The sequence below is a fragment of the Theropithecus gelada genome, chromosome 17 (genome assembly GCF_003255815.1).
Source record: "Theropithecus gelada isolate Dixy chromosome 17, Tgel_1.0, whole genome shotgun sequence".
NCBI lineage: Eukaryota > Metazoa > Chordata > Mammalia > Primates > Cercopithecidae > Theropithecus > Theropithecus gelada.
The window spans coordinates 40,470,949-40,485,502 of NC_037685.1; the positions used below are offsets into that span (position 1 = coordinate 40,470,949).

General features: G+C 40.4%; 1 protein-coding gene across 2 annotated transcripts in view; it reads right to left on the reverse strand.

The window, feature by feature from the left end:
* NALCN (sodium leak channel, non-selective) overlaps window positions 1–9,672 on the reverse strand; it is a 339,729-nt gene extending 330,057 nt beyond the window's left edge. For both annotated transcript variants that reach the window (XM_025364831.1, XM_025364830.1), the window contains exon 1: window positions 9,525–9,672. The gene's annotated coding sequence lies outside the window, so the exon portion shown is untranslated. The remainder of the gene's footprint in view (window positions 1–9,524) is intronic.
* Window positions 9,673–14,554: the final 4,882 nt, after the last annotated feature.

Sequence of the window (14,554 nt, forward strand, 5' to 3'; positions counted from 1 at the left end):
TCCATTTATCATTCATTTCTCCTTGAGGATGAATCATAGAAATATTCTATTATACCTTCATTATTTTTTCTCTAAATTTGGTAAAGAATGAGAAAAACGTATTTACTAACTCCCATTTGATAATCTCACCCCATGTAGTGAAGAGACAGATTTCTCCACTTCCTAAAGTGACAGATTTCTTCACTTCCTAGAGTTAGTTTTAGTCTCATAATTTCTTGACTGACTAGGCTAAGAATGTGAAAACTAAAAAATAGATTCCACCTATGACACAGGCTAAAAAAATATGTATGTATCTTTTTTTATGGAGATTGTGTGAGAGCAATTAAAAGGTATGTATTGAGAAAGTCTTTCTGTCATACCCAAAATCCAAAGCCCAGAACACAGATGTCATGATGCTGTTTTGTAGTGTTCTCTGTTCTTTTAGCAAGGAAACTGCAGACAAAATAGAAATTCTCTATCAAAAGTTTATCAAGAGGTGACTGTTTATTTGATAAAAAATCATACTTTATAAGTTTCCAATCATAATGTGTTGGAATATCCTGGAAGGTGGTAAACTCCTTTCTGGATACTCTCAGGGGGAATGACTGCACGTTTTAGAGTTTGCAGAAAAGATTTCTCCTCTGTCCAGGACTTTGCAATAGATGATATCCGAAGTGACTTACAATGATAAAAGTGATTAATGTTGATACTGCTCAGATTTTTATGCATTTGATCATTTCTCAGGGTAGAATGAAGGTCCATAAACTACTGTGCATAATTATAGACTAGAAGCAAGCTTAGACATTATGTACTCATTTTTTTTTAACTTGAAACATGAGAACAAATATTATTGAAAGCTTACTCTGTGCCAGGCACTATTCTAAGCATTTAACACTTCTCTGAAGTAGTTTTTAGTATTATTCCCACTATATAGATTAAAAATTGGAGGCAAACATGCCCAGACTCACATGAATTGGAAGCAAATTTAGAATCCAAGTAGTCTATTTGTTGGGAGAACAGAGGTAGGGGGAGGGAGGGAGAGAAATGGTGAAGCATTTGACTTTCACTTTTTAACCTTAAGAACTTTTGTACATTTCACAAACATGAACTTCTGTACATGTTCACAAAGATGATGTGTTTTATTTCTAATTTCTTTAAAACAAGTAAAACACTAACAAATGTTTTCAGTTTAAACAAGTTACACCTAACATTTGCTGAGGGTTTATTATGTGTGAGGCTGTTACCTATTTCTCACCATGCCCCAATGAGGCAAGTGTCTCTCTCTATTATTCTGATTTTACAGGTGATACTGAGGTTTGGAGAAGATAAGTGTCTTGCCTGGGGTCACACGGTTAGGCTCTGATAAACCACAAGGGAGCCAGGTCTTTCTGATTTCCACCCCAGGAATACTTTGCTGTCCATGTCTTCTTTCATTCTGACCCTTCCAAGCTTTGTAAATAGAACAGTCTTCTTTCCCAGAGAACAGAGACAGGAGTCTCCAAGTCCCTGCCTATTCCATGTCTAAGTAATAAACCCAAATTAGAGTATGCCTGCCACTAGACTTGCAATGCTAGTCCTTCCGGGCCCTTTCAAGCAAGCCTCTCCTCTGGGTTATCCTCAGCTTGTAACTTCAATGAGCTGGATGCATCTTTCCATGTAATCTGGCCTCTGCTCAGAGGAAAGACAGCAGCTCTGTATTTTCTCTCTTAAACTTAGCCTGGAGTCCTGCGTCTCCCCCAGCAACACAGCAGAGAACACGTTCGCAGGAAAACTAAGATAGCATCAAAAATCTGACCCCCTGAGCGTCACAGCAGCAATGTGTGTCTCCACAACAGAACAGCGGCCCCCTCCCCTGCCCCTGCAGGTAGAGGACTGCTGTGGGTGATTTTCTATCTAATTTTGTACAAAAGTCAAGGCCCTGATTTGGCTGCCTGGGTTTCTCTCTTCTTCCTTCTCTTTTTCTTTCTGCCTCTCTCTTTCTCTCTCCTCCAAATGCCACCTGCCACTTTTCTTTTGGGATACTCATTCATCTATGTTTTGGCCCTCACTAAATTCTAATGTAGCTCTGCAAAAAACAGAATTTTACATGCATGGTCCAGTCCCAGCCGACTTCAAGGGCCACCCGAGGTGGTGACCACACAGGGGAAGGCAAATGTTTTCAAAGAGCCATCTCCAAAAACAGACTCTTCTGTTTTCCTTTTGTCAAGGTACTGATTAGAAATAGAAAATGGTTCCCCACTTTTTATAAGTCTACTTCCTAAATTCCAAAGTAAAGCAGCAGGCTATTTTTCTCTGGTTATTTCTAGAAATACTCCAAAACTGTCATTACTTCTCCAAGGATTCTATTTTGTTTTATTTTTTAAACATGAAAATTGAATTTTCTTTGGCCGTTAAAAGCGATTGGGTTTGCTAAAGGGATTCAATACACACCACAATGCCCCAATGCCCTTTTGCCATTGCACCCTGCATGCCCAAACTATAACTGGTATTGCACCTACATGCCCAAACTATAACTGTCAAGCAGTATGAGAGGGAACTGGGTTGTATTTTTGTCACATACATCACGGTAATTTTTATTTTTGTTTCATTGTAGTAGGAGCATTTAACACGAGAACTGTTTTAACAGATATTTAAGTTCACAATAAAATGTTAACTACAGGCACAATGTCATAACACAGATCTCTAGAGCTCACTTATCTTGCATAACTGAAAGGTTCCACCTAGTAATTAACAACTCTCATTTTCCCCTCCTCCTAGCCCCTGGCCACCACTCCTACTCTGTGTTAAGTATATATCCTACTCTATATTAATTATCCAGTGTTGGATATTTTATTTTGATGAGCTGCTGCTATCATTTATATATTATGAAAAACCAGAAAGGGAATACTTATTTTGATTGTGGTTGTTTAATCTTATAATATGAATCTGTAAAGGTTGGATAAAGAAGGTGGATGGTTTAAAACAGTGGTTTTCAAAACTTGCTACTATGTTTAAATATAACAGAAAATCAAAGGGAGATTATGTTTTTGTGGTTGTTTCATTTTGCAATATGAATCCACAAAATTTGCTCAAAAGGGGATGGTTTAAAATAGTAATTCCTAAAGACTGCTTAACATATGAATTATCAAGGGAGGTTCAGAAACATTCTCAACACTGTAAACTGAATGGTTCTGTGTTCCTCAAGTCATATGCTGAAGCTCTTACCTCTAATGTATTTGGAGGTGGGGCCTTTGGGAGGTCATGAGGCCATGAAGGTGGAGCCCCCATGAATGGGATTAGTGAATCTATAAGAAGAGCAGAGGCAGCTGAATTGTCTGTGTACCAGGAAGACAGCCCTCACAGGAATCAGCCAGCACCTCGATCTTGGACTTCTTAGTCTCCAGACTGTAAGAAACCAATGTCTGGAGTTTAAGCCACCTAGTCTGTGCTATTTGTTACAGCAGCCCAAGCTAACTAAGACACTCAAGCTGAGGCCTCCTTCACCTCAGACATACTAAATCAGAATCTTTAAGGGTAGAAAATAGGACACTGTATTTTTTAAAAAACATCTTCAGGTGATCCCTGCACACCTCTTCCATCACTGTTTCCAAACTAATGAGGCACCACTAGCCTAGATGCTCAGAAGAGAACACTTAGAAAGTTCACATTGCATAGTCAGGGCTCTTTGTGTGGAAAAGAATAAGAGAGTCTAATTATAAGCAACACAGGCGAAATATAAGTCTGAGACAAAAATTTTGATTTATAATTGTATGTATATACAGCATATTCTATTCTTATTTTCCTCAGAGATCTTCAGAATTTACTTTTAAAATAACTAACTTGCATTGTATACAGGAATTACATTCTTGCTTTATAAAAGGATAACTAAGGTATTTGGGTTTTTGTTGGGGTTTCTGTTATGATTTCCTAGTCTAGACTATACCTTTAAATTGCTATTCAATGCCTTCAATGAAAGGAAGCAAAATATATTGCCTGTGGAACTAATCTCATGTGAATTTCAAAATAATAATAAAACAGCTAGAAAAGAAAATGAAGCAAGGGATTTACCCTATAGATACTATTAACTGAAAGATAAAGCAGTAACAATTTCTTTTAACTGGACATAATAGAATACAATAGCACAATCACCCAAGCTTGATGATCAGAAATTATTTTTAACCTTGGACTCCCTTTCATTCTCTTCCTTCTGTCACCAAGATGTGGTAGCATTAGTTTTTGTGGACATTATTCTTTACCATTCACCTCTTGATTTCTATTACTGCAATCTGATTCCAGTTCTTCAATCTTGGAATTTTATACTCAATTTCTCCAGTGCGTTTCTTCACTAACCTCCTTGTCATCATTCCAATTTCTTGGCATTCTAATTTACCTTAAAGACACCTGTAGATCAATATTTCTCCCAGATCGGAATGCCATAGCTCTCAGCTTTTGCTATAGATTTAGAGTTTATATACGTCATAGTGAATTCATTCATGTTTTCATTTTTAAAACTTTATCCTCTTTTTTTTTTCTTTTTTCTTTTTTTTTTGTACTTCTTAAGATGAAATGCTGACTCTCAACACCATTTTAGGTCACAAAACCCTTTAAAAAGATATTGAGTCTATGGGCATTTTCCCCCCTCCCTTTCTCCTAAAATAAGCATCAGACTTTTTTTTTTTTGAGACGGAGTCTCGCCCTGTCGCCCAGGCTAGAGTGTAATGGCACGATCTTGGCTCAATGTAACCTCTGCCTCCTGGGTTCAAATGATTCTCCTGCTTCAGCCTCCCTTCCCAAGTAGCTGAGATTACAGGTGCCCACCATCATGCCTAGCTAATTTTTTTGTATTTTTAGTAGGGACGGGGTTTCACCATGTTGGCCAGGATGGTCTCGAACTTCTGACCTCGTGATCCGCCCGTCTCAGCCTCCCAAAGTGCTGGGATTACAGGCATGAGCCACTGCACCCGGCTAGCATTATGCTTTTGACTGTGCATGCTATAATGCTCTGATCATTGGTAAACATGGGAAGCTTGTAGTTAAAACTGTATTAAAGATAGCAACTTTTATGACTTTAAGGACTTTCTTCTCATTTAATGAAACAATTTTTTGAACTGTTTTCTGATATTTACACACTTCTACTTCATCTTTGTTTTAGTGATATCGCTTGCCTAGTATATATTTCTTCACCTATTTATTTTTCATTTTTGACTCATTTATAACATAAGATAATTGTCTACTGATATTTTTCAGAACTACAGATTTTCAGGACATTATTCTACTTTTGCTGATAATTTTAGAGAGGAAGTATAACATTAATCTAAATTTTCTCTTTGTGGATAAGTAATTTCTGAAGCATTTGATCACAATGCTGGTGAAATATTTTTCTTTTTATTGGTTTTCAAATCCAAAGTGTTTATCAGGCTATATCTAGATGTTGGCTAAGTTTTATTAATTGTTTTGGTACATGACAACCTATTTTCATCCAAAGATTGGGATTGTTTTTAATCTAAAAGAAAAAAAGAATCTTATCTCACTTTAAAACATGGCTGTGTTCCATGCGCTGTGATCCTCTCTGTCAGGAAAAACATTTATTGGTGTGTCTCTGTTGGCTGTCTTCCATCTATGTCATTCTCTCTCCAAACAACATCCTGTTTTCATCTCTTTTCCTTGCATAATTGGAAATAATTCTCACTCTTGATCTCTTCATAAAGGATTCTCTTGGCCTCAGTGTTGTGGTCTATCCTACTTCTAATTCTTCCACTCCTGCTGCGGAGGCCCACCCCTGCCCCCACCCTGGACCTGCGGGGTCAGTCCCCGTCTTCAGAACATATTCTGGTATGGCTGCCCTTGCCCTGGGACCTCATGGAGAAACTGCTTCAGGGTCAAGCAATTCTGTTTTACCAAAAACCAGCTTCCAACTTTCAACTTCACTCCTTCATACTAAGGGGCTCTTCCGGGGCCTCTCTTCCTTATTTTTTGTACACTACTCCTAGAAAGGAAATCGTGAACTGAACTTTAGTTTTTCCCATCAGACCTGTTCCATCTATACTGAATCTACCAGAAAATTCTGCAGCCTAGGAAAGAAAGATCCTCTTCTTCCTTTACCTGTGGGGGTACAGATTTCTCATTATATAAGCCCTTTCGATCGTTTACTTGAAGTCTGAGCAGGAAAGCAACAAGCAGAATTAGACTCCTGAACACAACAGCCAATTTTCTAAAGGAACTTGCATTGACTTTTTTTTTTTTTTTTTTTCCAGCTTTGAACTTTTATAGTATTCCTATTTTGGCTTTACTCTAAGAGGTATATTTTAGCATCTGGTTTTCAGGTGATTTTTCTAAAGGTCAAGTTTTTATATAGCACAAAAGTCAGACATCCAAATTATTATGTTACCTTCTTTTATTTCTGTAAAAGAGGGAACAGGACCCACCAACACTTTTTGTAAAATGGCAGATTTACCTCAAAAGCAGATTAAGCCATTTATTCAAAATTATAATCTGAATTCATTAGGAAATCAATTTAAAGACAAACATATATCTCTATAATAATTCAGATACTTTTTTCAAAGATATAATTACTGGAAATTTGTCATAAATAAATTATAATCTGAATTCTTCAGGAAACCAATTTGAAGATATGGATAGATCGATAGATGATAGATATGGGCATATTTGGATATTTATACGGAAAAACATAAAATAGAAATAAATCTCTACATTATAACTATCTATCAGGACATTGTTTATAATGATGAAAAACTGGAAACAGCAAATGTCCAATTATAGAGGTATGGTTATATATATGAAGCTGTATTTACTGGTATGGTGTTATATAGCCATTTACAATTTTTAAGTAAAAAATTTATATAGAAATATTTTAAATGTTATAATAAATATTCAATGGAAAAAACAGTATAAAAGTTGTACAATGCCATAACTACAACTACCTAAAGTCAAGCCCTTAAAAATACTACAGAAAACACACAGATATTGTGGTCATTTGTCTTTGGTTATTAAAACTAGGTGTTTACTCTTTTTTTCTCTATCATTCTATCATCTCTATCAACTTTGGTTACTTTAAAATTCAAAAAATCAATTTAAAAAATTTAAGCATTTGCACAGAGTTTGAAGGTATAAAAATTTGTGCTGTTCCTTGAGACAGGTGAGAATTGTATAACATGATTGAAGCTCTAAAATGTTGATAACATTTTGGGGCAGGGGCATTCTTTTTTTATTTTTAAACAGAGTCTCACCCAAGTAACTGGGGCTGCAGGGGTATACCACCACACCTGGTGAATTTTTATTTTTATTTTTTAGAGATGGGGTTTCACCATGTTGCCCAGGCTGGTCTAGAACTCTTGGGTTCAAGCAATTGGCCTGTCTCAGCCTCCCAAAGTGCTAGGATAATAGGCATGAGCCATCGTGCATGGCCTTAGGGACCCTTCTTAATATGCTTACGCTCAATATCATAGTTTCCATGCCAAAACCAGAAAATAAGGCATCTCACTGTATATCCACCTGCTTACATACTTGTCTTTCCTGAAGGATTCTTAGGCTCTGGGTTTATCTCTTTTACTCACTCACAACCCAGCTTCTGGCCCAGTGCTTAGTTTATCTTAGGATATAGAGGTATAGATGTGAATTTTCATTCACAAACTTGAAATCCACATGTGACTCTGACCTGGGATAAATTTATACAGCTATGGAAATTCTGAAATCATCTGAACATCATTGATAAATGATAAAATAAATGTGTACATTTGTGCACACACATACATGCAGACACAAAGCATGCAGGAATGATAAACAAACAAAAAAATCAACTGGAACCTATTTCAAAGAAATGCCATACCCAAGAAGAAGAAAATGCTACTCAAATCTTCAGTTCACTAAATTGCAAGTAAATGACACTATTTTGAGTACACTTTTTTTTAAAGTACATTTTTTTCTCCTTTGAATATCTTGCAAGTCCTATCCAAAGTTATAAGTGTATTACCACTATTTTATGAGACATGCTTTCTCCTCGAGTTTTGTAGAGATTTTAGCATAGTCCTTATCAGTGACAGCACATTTATTCTGCAAACAGATTACGCCTTTTATGAACACAGAAGAGGATCTAACTGAACCTTTTCACTTTTTAAGTTTTTCTCCAAAGCCGGATTTTGTCTTCACACTGTCTGATTTTAGCAATGGCTAGGTCAAAGTATACCACAGAAGAACGAAAAATCGACTGTAGAAAGGCACACAGAATGAAAACCAACAGTTAGGGAGTAAATGTTTCTTGTTGCAGATGTTTGGGAAGCCATGATTTTTATTTAGAACTGTGGAAACCTTATCTTTGAATTTAAAAAGCCAGTCCTGCGATGCATCTGCCTCAGGGGTAACTACCATAGTGAAACTGCTCCTCTCCCAGGCCATATCAAATCACAGTTGTAGCTACGAACATACGAATCATACATACATATATATACACACCACACACACACACACACACAAACACATTTCAAAATCGCCACCTGTTAATTTTTGATCCCCTTTTAGAGGTGTTACCCACCAACTACTAACACAAAGGTCACTGGTCCTCAACCCACATTTCACCACCAGGGAAGTCGGGCCTAGCTGATGACCACGCGAACACCAGATTAAGAGTAAAACCTTCTGAGGCCTGAAAGTGAGTGTGTATTCACACATCCTTAATAATACAGTCTCTGAAAAATTGTACCTGAAACTGAAAGATTTATCCTAAGGTATTTCAAGCACCGAGGGTCTGAGTTCAGCGTTCTCACACCATCCTGAGAGAGGAACATTAAGTCAGCAAAATGACCCCTGATCTGGGTTCTGGGCCCCCGGAGGGATCCCAGCCAGGCCATCCTTGCTGGTCTCTTAAAGATTCAGTGACAAAATGGTGTTGTTTGACAGGACACTGTTTTCCGTTCGGTGTGGCCACCCTAATGACGGCTGCTTAACAAGGCCAATGAATACCATAAGGGACATTTAGCAAGGAGCAATCCACAGGAGTATGGGGGTGGGGTAAGGCCGCGGAGCCCCCGCGGAGACCTGCTGGAGCCGGGATGCCCTCCCCCATCGCCCCTGCCGCGCGTTGGCCCAGAGGTTTACCCAGGCAGCGGCACCGGTGCGGAGGGGGCAAGTGTAGCGCTATCGTGATGCCCAGTGGCCTTGTCCTCAGCCACCTGCCCCCCAACACCTGCTAGATGCCCAGGCGGGGCAGGCCCGAGGTCTCGCCGGCCCTGGGCTTCCCAAGCCAGCCCAGGCGCATCCCGCGGCAGGCGCCCCCGACACCCACGCGCAGGAACAGGGAGGGCGCATCGCGGCTTCCGTGCCCCGGCCAGGCCGGCGAGGACCCCAACGCCCCGCTCTCGGGTGGAGGCTCCCCTCCCCAACCCTCCCCCGCGCGGGGCCCCAGCCCGCAGCCCCTCTCGCAGCCCCAGCGCCCCTGCACCGTCCTGGCCCGGCCGGGCCGAGGAACCAACGGGCGCGCATCCCGGGCCTCGGGCGCAGGGCACGGAGCCGGCCGCGCCGCCGCCTCTCGGGCACCGGCGGCGGTGACCAACCTGTAACCCCAGCGCTCAGAGCTGTCATGGTGCCCGCGGGCGGCGGCGGCGGCGGCGACAGTGGGCGACAGGCAGGATCCGTGCCAGGCGGGGCGCCCACGGCGTGCGGGGACGCGGGCCCCTCACCTACAGCGGCTCCGCTCCGGCAGCGCGCTCGGCCCGGCTGGGGCCGCGGCTCGCGCTCGCCGTGTCATTCACTGAGCGCCGCCGGTGGCGGCGGGCTGGGGGAGGGGTGGGAGCCGGAGTTTTCGGGCCTTTAAAAAAATTATTATTTTATTTAAATTTTTAAAGTTAGCTTTGCTGCGGGGGCTGCAGTGATGCCGAAGGGCGGGCACCGCAGAGGAGGCTGCGCCGCAGTTGGTGGCGAGTGCCAGGGTCGGTCCTGGCAGTTCTTCTTGCCGGCTGCCACCCGCACTCAGTCTCACAGCAACAGCTGGGCTCTCGTCTGCGAGCTGCTCTCAGGGGTCTTTCGTACTCAACAGCACGGCGGCGGTGTGCACAGGAGTGCTCCGGGCACACGCGGGGTACACTCAAGTCCACTGCCAGGAGGCTTGGAGCCCGGCGTGCGAGCGTGAGGTCTGACTGTCCGCAGAACCCAGGATGAGGACTAGTTCCACTCCTGAGTATGAAAGGGTGAAACCACTCACCTCGAATTCCACCCCGGGGCTATTAAATAATGAATGCCTCAGTCACACTTATAGTTTTCTAAATAGGTTGACATTTGCCTTTAAAATTAAAATATGTTGTCGTGTGGATGAGACAAAGTCTATTCAGAAATTAACAGTCCCCCACCCCATGCCCTGTAAGTATACCTGGACAGCAGACTGCATCTGAGGCTTCCTAGGGTTCCCAGCAGAGCAGGTTTAGGGAAATCTGGCCTCCTAAGCACCATGCCCAGGGCGACATCCTCCCACTCATTCCCACTCTCTGAAAGGTTTACTTTGGGTCTGGAATGTTGCCATGTAGTCAGATACGAAGATCCCCAGGGAACTCCTGACCAGTGATTTAGACATCATGCACACAGGCATATAAATAAAGGGAAAGAAAAAACTGAAGCTTTCTCTACGGGAGAAATTCTGAACAAAGAACAATTGTCTATCACAAAATGTTATGTGGCAAGAGATAGAAGTAAAATTTGAAAAACCTACATTTTAAAAAATATATTTTCTGATCACATATATTTAATTAAGCTACCTTCTTAAAAAGTCCATTCACAATTTATTCACACTCATAATCCATATTCATACTTTTTATTGTTTAAAGGGAAATGTTAAAATATTGTTATTTCATGAAACACAGAATAATGCGGGATACTTTTTCAAATTTCTAAAGACTTTAGGAAAACTGTCAAAAGCTAGGTTTTAAACAAATGATGAAATCACTCCTCATAAGAAAACAATTGACAGTAATTTAAACAATGGTAAATCTACAACCAGTTTGCTTAGAAAAAGTATTTACCAATTTGTTTCATCATCTTTAGTTGTGGGTCTTAATTGTTTGATCTAAATACTAGTTTATTTCACAAACTGAAATATATAGCTATATATGTGATAGCTGAATTGTAGTGTATTATTCTTTGAAATTCATTTGAATTATCTGTTAGAAAATTATATTAATGAAATATTTAAACATCGAGATATTTATAATGTTCTGAAGTGGTAAAGGCAGTGATTTTTACTAATCTCAGTGCCATGCCTCACCTAACAGGCATTTCAGACCCTTCTCTGTCCCTGGTTGAACTACCTCTGTTAAGTCTCTATAATTCATACTTATGAGACAGACAAATCCCAGTGATGATGGAGAGAGTTTCAGAGAATTCATGGGCTTCAAGGAAGCCATGGAATCCAGCATACTCATCCTAATGCACAAGGATTCACTGTATATTAGAGTAGACAATCATTTTAAAAAACAAGTATGTCCAAAATATCATAGTACCCCTTCTGCCTGCTCAGTATCTCTTTTCTTTTCTGTTTTCTTTTCTTTTTCTTTGTTATTTTTAGAGATAAAGCCTATCTCCGTTGCCTAGCCTGGAGTGCAGTGATGTGGTCATAGCTCGCTGCAGCCTCAAAGTTAAAGTAGAAAGGATGAACAAATATCTTTTCCAGTTTGAATTGGCCCTGTAACTACACTCATTGCTGGAATCCAGTGAAAGTCAATTGCTGGCCTGTGGATTCAATATAATATGGGAATATGATTCAGGTGTGTTTTGTTTGACGCAATATATATTGTTGACAAATTAAGATCAATTACCAACATTTGGAAACCACAAGAATTTTAGTTTGTCATGAAAAATAGGAAGATCTGGATTACAGGTGCTCGCCATCATGCCCAGCTAATTTTTGTAATTTTAGTAGAGACAGGGTTTTGCCATGTGGGACAGTCTGGACTCAAACTCCTGACCTCAGGTGATCCACCCACCTTGGCCTCCCAAAGTGCTGGGATTACAGGTTAAGCCACCACGCCTGTAGGAGTCTGAGGCACGAGAATCACTTGAACCTGGGAGGCAGAGTTTGCAGAGCTGAGATTGTGCCACTGTACTCCAGCTTGTGTGACAGAGTGAGACTCCGTCTTGAAAAAAAAAAAAAAGGAAGATCTGGCCAGGCCAGTTCTGCACTTCCAAGTGGCAGGGGGCCACTAGGGGCATCCTGTGCCTCCCATAGGTGGGCATATACTTCCCATTTGCCTCCATGTCCCCAGCCTGCTTCAATTCCTGGCCCTGCAAGGTCTTTGCATGTAGGTCTTTGCATGAAGGTCTTTGCATGTACAATTAAATCTGTATGAGACTGGGGGAAGGATAATGTCAGAGAGAAAGCAGTCAATACAGGAATTTATTTTACAATAAAGAGGATGAAGCCAAGCCAATGCACAACCAAGACAGTAGTAGCCTTTGGTTTAAGGGAAATTATGTTCATGGTCCTGCAAGTGCTTTGGAATGAAAATGATATTGTTTGTCTGTGTCCCCATCCAAATCTCATCTTGAATTGTGGCTCCCACAATTCCCATGTGTTGTAGGAGGGACACAGTGGGAGATAATTGAATCATGGGGGCGGTTTCCCCCATACTGTTCTCGTTGTAGTGAATAAGTCTCATGGGATTGATGGTTTGATAAGGGTTTTATAAGACCCTTTCTCTTGGTCTTCATTTTCTCTCTTGTCTGCTGCCATGTAAGACATGCCTTTCACCTTCCACCATGATTGTGAAGCCTCCCAAGCCAGGCAGAACTGTGAGTCCATTAAATCTCTTTTTCTTTATAAATCACCCAGTCTCCAGTATGTGTTTATCAGCAGGATGAGAACAGACTAATAATACAGGAAGTAGCTACAAAATGCAAGACAGTAAGAATTTGATGAAAATAGGTTATTTGTTTTTCACTAACTCATTTGTTCCTACTGCTTATTTCCACCTTAAATTAGTATTTCATTGGACACCATGGTGAGTTACTGAGAAAACAATAGGCATGCTAAAAGAGAAATTTGAAAGTCCATGGAGGGACTGTCCAGTGCTCTATGGAAATACAGGCACCAAGTCTAACTGGAGAAGAATTCTGCTCAAATATAATTATGTTTCATTTGGTTTATGAGTAGATTATGCTTTAGTAACTACACAAGACTCCAATTTTTTTGAGACTCTCATTTAGATTAGTTTTAATCTGTATACACTGAATTATGTTTTGTGATTTCGAGACCCACATGTCACCAAATATTGCTATGATGAACTTTTAGATTCTCTTTGGGGAAGGAAAATTAAGATTTAGAATACACACCTAAAAATGTAAACAGGCTAACTAATAGTCATCTCCTGCTTGTTGCCTCACTAACATGGATTTACATGTACAGGCATTCCTGGAAGATAGTGCAATTTGGTTTCAGACCAATTCTATGAAGTACATATCACAATGAGGCAAGTCACACAATTTGTTTTGATATTCTAGTGTATATGTAAGTTATGTTTACACTGTACTGTATACTAATGTATATATATATTTATATATCTTAACTTAAAAATGCTTTATTGCCAAACAATGCAAATGATCATCTGAGCCTTCTGTGAGTCATGACCTTTTTTTTTTTTATTTGAGTGTCACTCTTGTCACCCAGGCTGCAGTGCAATGGTGCAATCTTGGCTCACTGCAACATCTGCCTCCTGGTTTCAAGCGATTCTCCTACCTCAGCCTCCTTAGTAGCTAGGACTACAGGCATGCATCACCATGCCCGGCTAATTTTTGTATTTTTAGTAGAGACGGTGTTCAGTCATGTTGGCCAGGCTGGTCTGAACTCCTGACCTCAAAATGATCCTTCCGCTTTGGCCTCCCAAAGTGCTGGGATTATAGGCGTAAGCCACTGTGCCCAGCCCCTCATAACCTATTTGTTGGAGGAGGGTCTTTCCTTATTGTTGATGGCTGCTGGTTGATCAGGTTGGTGCTTACTGGAGGCTGGAGTGGCTGTGGCAATTTCTTAAAAATAGACAACCATGAGGTTTGCCACATTGGTTGACTCTTCCTTTCATGAGAGATTTTTCTGTAATATGCCATGCCATTTAATGACTTTTTACCCACAATAGAGCATTTATCAAAATTGCAGTCACTCCTCTCAAACTCTGCTACAGCTTTATCAATTAAGTTTATCTAAACCCTTTGTTGTCATTTCAACAATGTTCACAGAATCTTTACCAGGAGAAGCTTCCATCTCAAGAAACCACTTTCTTTGCTCATCCATAAGAAGCAACTCATCTATTTAAGTTTTATCATGAGATTGTAGCAATTTGGTCACATCTTCAGGCTCTATTTCTAATTCTAGTTCTCTCACTATTTCCACTAAATCTGCAGTTACTTCCTCCACTGAAGATTTGAACCCCTCAAAGTCATCCATGAGGTCTGGAATCAAGTTTATCCAAGCCCCTGTTAAAGTTGACATTTTTATGTTCTTCCATAAATCAGGAATGTATTTAACAGCATCTGAAATGGTGAATCCTTTCTAGGTTTTCAATTTACTTAGTCCAGATCCATTAGAAGAATAACTATACATAGCAGC